The following is a 6,540-nucleotide window of genomic DNA, read 5'->3' as shown; positions in this document are numbered from 1 at the left end:
TGCGCTTAATCGCAACAAATCCACTACACGTATAATAATACCGCGAAACTTATATTCAGTAGAGTTTTCCATTATGAACGGTAAATGAGAGAGGTCTTTTCCGTGCACAACACTCATGAAAAGTGACACACACTTCTCGTTGTGCTTCGCCTTTTATGTCTAATAGGGAAAATAATTAAAATAAAAACGGATTTCTGTAACACCCCCGCCGAAATCGCCACGCGTATACAGAACTCATTCAGCTGCAATGCTAGCGCCATTGCGCCACTACCCCCTTGTATACTCATACACGACGGACGTCGTCCGCCATCGATATGCGGTTGTAACGTACATATGCCGGTCCCTATAGATAATCATTCGTTAAGGCATTTGTATACATTCCGTGAAAGATGTTTCGGAAAACACGAACATCCTAGCGTGGGCTTAAACAGCATATTACCACCTCAACAGCCGCACACTTTGAGTATACAAAAATATACAGATGTCCCTTCGTCAGGATAACGACGATATTATTAAGACCCACCGTTTTTTCCAAAGCACACAGCTTCTCGGAGATAAAAAGTTATTCTGCTACGGTGTCTTAAAGGACGAAATTCAGTCAAATACATTTCTCCGAACCGTATAGTTCGACACGTAGTTCCACGTTCAAAGCTTAGAAAAAAAGTAGAAATGGCCTCTTTCGACAACAGTTTAATCGATCAGTTGTGCGCTATGACGGACGCCCAGTACGACCCTGAAGACTTGGACACCATTCTGCACGAATTGCAGTCCAGGACTGCAATAGAGCCTGCTGCGACTATTACGACTAGTGATGTGCCAGAGCGTAAAATATGTGCTGCGTATTTCGACCCGGATATGATACGGGTGTTGACCAAAGCGATAGGCGATCAGTGCGAAGAAGTGAAAAATTCTCCGAGAAACGACGCGGGTGAAGTGACCGACAGCGACAGTTCAGCGTTCGGCAATGAGCCCACTATTGCAGTGTCTAATGTATGGTCTGAGCAAATTGACGATAATTTGTTCCAAGAATTATTCGAAGTGCCAGCCGAGGGTGAGTCCATGGATATATCGTCACCTGCTAACGAGTGTCGTGAATCCGTACCCGCGATACCTGCCAGTACCGTCATCAACAAAGTAAACTGTGATAGTACCGACGTCGATCTCGCAGCATATGACGAAGAAATGTTTGGCCTCATGACTGCCGAAATACTCGCCCTGATTCCACCGACTGATTGTGAAGCAGAGCAGCAGCAGCAGCAGGCGCAACAGCAGCAGCAACAGCAGCAGCAGCAGACGCAACAGCAGGAGCACCAACAGCAGCCGAAGCAACAACAGCAGGAGCAGACCCAAGAATTGCAGATATTTCAAGATATTCTGCGCATAGATGAAGGTTTGATGCATAATCAGCACACTGATAGTCTGCGTGTACACAAGAAAATGCGCCGCCATCACGAGCGACTATCTTCGGGCGCAGATCAAACATACCGCGCCGACCGTGTCCATCGCACACAAGCGTTTTACACGTCCAGTTTAGAATTCTTGGAGCCCTTCAAGAAACTAGAACTTGTGCAAACGCTCCAGCGGACAATCAACAGGAGTGTAGCGTGTATTAACACCGCAGTAATGGACTCGTGCTTAAGAAAAGGTCACATGTTTATGTTCGCCTTAGCGCGAAAAATATTAGATGAAAATGCTGCTATCTGCACTCCACCCTTGATGACGCTTTCGTCATCAAGATTTATCGATAGCATCTGCATCGTAACAGACGGATGTATTGATAAAGAAAACCTACCACGTGTGACGAGAATAGAGGCGTACAGATTGTTGCACGACCTCTGTATGCTACAAGTATGCTGTACCGCATAGTAAGCATAACTTTTTTTAATATTTTTTTCTTTATACATAATTTAATAAAAAAATATTTGTTTTATGTTACAGCTGCCGAAGATATTCTGGCTCGTAGTTTCGGAAAGCGGCGCAGGAAACGTTATGCATGTGGCATGGCGACGCAAATCAGCGCGCTACGAGAGCGATGGCTAGGAGACAACCGTGACCAGTAGGCTGTGGACGGTGCCGTTCAGCGACCACGTTTTCGACGTCCTGATCACGCGTGAAGATATGGAGAGAATCTTCACACCCGTTGAGGTGAAAAATTTGGCGGATAGACATTTTGTCTATCCACCGAAAGAAGACAAAGAATAATTATCAATATTATGATCTACAATGTATCACATACAGCCATTATATGTAAGTTGTTTTTTTTTAAATAAATAAAAACGGTTTACCGTTTATCGCAAAAAATGTGCGAAATTATTTTAAAGTTGCCTAAAAATTTAACCTCTCGCGTATACTATGTTTTTTCCTGAATAAACTTTTAATAAATTTATAAAAAAATACATTTTATTATTATTTACCATAACACCTTTCCTTCATTTATACCGCAACATTTATTAAATCTCCTTCTACGGCCATCAGCCAATAAGCAAGATGGATGTATTCTCTGGAAAATTAGCGTTAATAGAAACCATCGAAACAAAAACATCCATACGTATAGAACAACTAACATTTGAATAAAAGAAACGAGACGCTGAGTATGTACAACAGATACATATACACACATGAAAGTGGAAAGCAAATATAGCGCTTCTACACCATGTCAGTGTCAAATAAGGACATATCTGTTGCATTATCCAAAGTCCACTCAGCAACAGGTACTCCTTATCAGCCCCCGAGAAATCAATAATGACCTACGCCATAACAGCCCCCCCAAGCCGCGAGAAAGATAACGAGATAGAGGGGGATGTACGCTATACCGACCTAGGCCCCGAAGCCGAGGGGAGGGGGAAAATCAATAACGCCTGTCTCGCTATATGGCCCTTCTTACTACTTAGGTTATGATATCCTATCTCACGTCATCACTGTTGGTGCAACGCGACTTCAGGTAGATTTTGCGGGTAGTATCCAAACAGCAAGTCTGTAAGGCTCTTTCCGGTCCCTTTGTTAACCGTATTATTCATTCTCCAGCGGACCTTCTGCACTTCTCTGTCCCATTTATCCTTCGCTGTCATACTTGTCGTGAGCGCGTCGAGGATCGCTCAGTTATACCGTTCTACCTGCCCGTTTGCGCGAGGAGTGGCCACCGCAGTTAGCGTATGCTTAAGATTGAACCTCTTGCAATAATCACCAAAACGCTTGCTCGTGAAAGCACTACCGCGATCCGCGATGAGCCGGCCTGGATTACCAATGTTAGCAGCGATCTCGTCGATAAATCGTTTCACGCAATTCGCTATTGTGTTAGCTACCGCTTCCATAAAAGCAAACTGCGTAAACTCGTCGACTGCCACGATCAAATAAGCATTACCCTGCGTGCTCTTCGTGAAAGGTCCCAGATGGTCGATATGCAGCGTATGCATCGGTTTTGGCAACCTTTCTATCGGAAATAGTAAACCTGGTCGCTTCGCCGCAGGTTCTTTGCGATACAAGCACTCGATTCGCGACGCTATATCGTCGGTCCCTACGAAAACTAGCATAACTCAAATTTCCAACAAAAACTAGCACAACTTGAATTTTTTGCTCTTATTTTTTTTAGTTAAGTGATTTTTTTGTAGTAAAAAAGGCAAATTCAAGTTATGCTAGTCTTCGTTGAAAATCTGAGTTGTGCTACTTTTCGTAGGGACCGACGATATACCCCTTAACGTACCGTCGTATACCCGGGAACCAGTAATCCTGGCACATTTGGGATAGTGTCTTATGTACAGCATATGCCGTATTTCATCGTGACAGAGTCGCGTGACTTGTCATCTCATTTGTTGGTAGATATAAACTATGTGACTGAAAAATATTTTTTAACGTTGTTACTCTAAACGATCAGTGGACTCAATCTATTAATAATTATTTGTGAGAAAACTTTGTAATATATTTTCCTGTGTGTCTATGTGTGCGAGCAATGCAGCATTCATTGGCATTGCAGTCTACTGCATGCACCAGAATATAACTGAAGATATTATTGACGTTGGTATCTGAAGCATCGCAATCTTGGAGTTGGAAAAAAGCTTCATCAAGACTCTGGCTGGAGGGGAGCAGTATAATTGAGGGCACTGGTCTCATGCCTGATCATCGATAACACTGGATCTTCGTTAGTGTGTAACTTTCAGGTACAATATGTTTTATATAATTTAAATACATTTTATGCAATTGATATAATTTTTATTTTTGCAGATGCAGTGTTTCTAAGATGCAGGTTATACGTATGCACAACCATGCATTTAGTGCATAAATGGTTTCACTTAGAATATTATTTACATTGCAGAGGTTATTTTTTTATTTTAATTTTATCCTTTTCTTGGGTGAAAAAATTGAACATAATGGCAAGCAGTTACAGCAAGGGATAATTTTTTCAAGAGGATTCCATGGAACAAAATAGAAGATTTTTATTAATTAGTCCAGCCAAGATTTGATTTAGTAGTAGGGCATAACTTATAAAATTGATTGTTCAGAGTATAGCCTTAGTTTAGAGAGACGTGTCAGGCTTCTCAGAGCCTTTCTTTAATCTGAGTAATTTTCATTATTATTAAGTTTAGGTTTTCTAGTTCAGTACAATATACTCAAATTTTGAAAGTAAATTGTGCTGATTCAATTAAAAAAATTACAATTATCTGTTGTCAAATTTCATGCGCTTATTGCGAGTTTATACAATTACGTTTATGTTGTCTTATTTATATACATGTACGGGATAATGTTCAGAATTTAAATATAAGCTTATAATAATAAGGAGATATCCCTACAAAACTTGGGGCCTGTAGGCGCGTCGCATCTGGATCGTTATTAAACTATTTCTATCAAAAATCGTTTTTGAGGCTTTGTTTTGTATGAAAGCATTTTATATATACAAAATATATTTGCCTTAGTAATAAGTTGTGTTTTGAAAATATCTACAACTTTAACATTTAATATTTTCATGTAAAACGTAAAGCTGCAAAGGTTTATGGCCAATAATCGGATTTTTAGCTCTTAAAAAACGATTTTGGGCTGTTTACTCGAGTTATAAGTGTTTTCATGATTTGATGTTTAGAGGAAAAAGTTGTATTTTTCAAAAATCTACACCTTTTTATCAAACTTTTTTTTTTGTAGAATGCTTAGAATTCGAGTTAAAGCCAAAAAACCGTTTTTAGCGATTTTTGGAGGTGACGGCATTCTGCGCATTTGTGCAGGATCAAGCCCAAAATAAAGTTGGCACCTTACTATTATAAGAGGAGTTGGCACACAAATTTTTAGCCTGATTGATTAAAGTCTTTCAGAGATAATCGTGTAACACCAACATTTATATTCAAAAAACACGCCAAAATTGAACAAATTGTGCCCGCATTTTAAAAAAACGTAGACAATCGGGATAAAAAAAATTCAGTTTTAGGTTTATGCGAGAGGAGACCTCCCAAAATTTCAGCCCGATTGGTCGAAAATTGCGTGAGATATCGCATCTCACAGATTTTTCGATGACAAAACTATAAGGCACTTCCGTGTCGCGGTCGTGCCTAAAAAGGACGAATGACTTAACTACTGATTTTCCTATTATAGTAGATCAAGAAAAGTACATTGATTCATCATTAAAAAACAAACGATCGGGAAGAAGTAAGAGGGGAAGTGCCCAATTCAGTAGAAAAAGATTAAAGCAAAACGAAAGGAAATAGTATAAAACCAATAAAACTGTTTCAAATCCTAAGAGAAGAAAGAGAGAAATTCACAGTAATAACAATAAATAAAAAAAAAAAATAATAAAAAAAAATATTTTACCTTCTTTTGAATTTCTAGAATGAATAAAAGGAGACCATTAGTCGAAAACAGGCCTTGTTGGGAGGATGATTTGGAAATATTGCTAATATAATACATGACGATCTTTTAAATAGCGAAATGCCTATAGTTGTAAATCTAGACGACTTCCAACCTCTGAATTTTGACATTGAAGAGTAGATCGACCAACTACTATATTCCCAAATCATAAATGAAGATCAAGAAAACTATAAGACGAATCAAACCAGAAAATTAGCCAAACAATTAATATGAGAAGAAATTAGAACATTTGAAAATTACTTAGAAGAAACATCCGATAAAGATCCTCTCGGAATAAAGAGACTATTTGAAGAACAGATACGAGAAATTATAAAACGGCAATACTCACTTACAAGGAAAGGTACCCAACCCGAACTCACCGATTTTGATGATTTTCATATATGTTGTAGAACATACAAAAATAAGAGACACGTATTTTTTTTTATCGGCTAATTTTCACTTTTAAGGGGTAAAAACCTCCCCTAAAGTTAACCCCCAAAAAGCGTTTTTTTTAAATATCTCGGCTTAAAATTAATATTTTTCAATGAAACAAATTGGAGGTTATTTCTTACAAAAAGAGCAAGTATTTCATGGTGATTTGAAGAGTAAGGGTAGCATCCCCTATTTTTTAGGGGTTGAAAACATATATTTTTTGGCAGAATTTTATAATAAAAATGTTTAAACCGACTAAAAAAAAATTGGAAAAAATGTTTA

The 6,540-nt window shown here is 38.7% G+C and overlaps 1 long non-coding RNA gene across 1 annotated transcript; it reads left to right on the top strand.

Annotated features, from left to right (window-relative positions):
* The first annotated feature begins 3,957 nt into the window (after positions 1 to 3,957).
* Positions 3,958 to 4,249, top strand: LOC116417313. Its single transcript, XR_004227606.1, has 2 exons — positions 3,958 to 4,154; positions 4,219 to 4,249. It is a non-coding gene; the product is annotated as an uncharacterized LOC116417313 (long non-coding RNA).
* Positions 4,250 to 6,540: the final 2,291 nt, after the last annotated feature.

Source organism: Nasonia vitripennis (genome assembly GCF_009193385.2).
Source record: "Nasonia vitripennis strain AsymCx chromosome 4 unlocalized genomic scaffold, Nvit_psr_1.1 chr4_random0007, whole genome shotgun sequence".
Taxonomy (NCBI): domain Eukaryota; kingdom Metazoa; phylum Arthropoda; class Insecta; order Hymenoptera; family Pteromalidae; genus Nasonia; species Nasonia vitripennis.
Note: the sequence above shows the minus strand (reverse complement) of the source record. Positions and strands in the feature narration are given on the sequence as shown.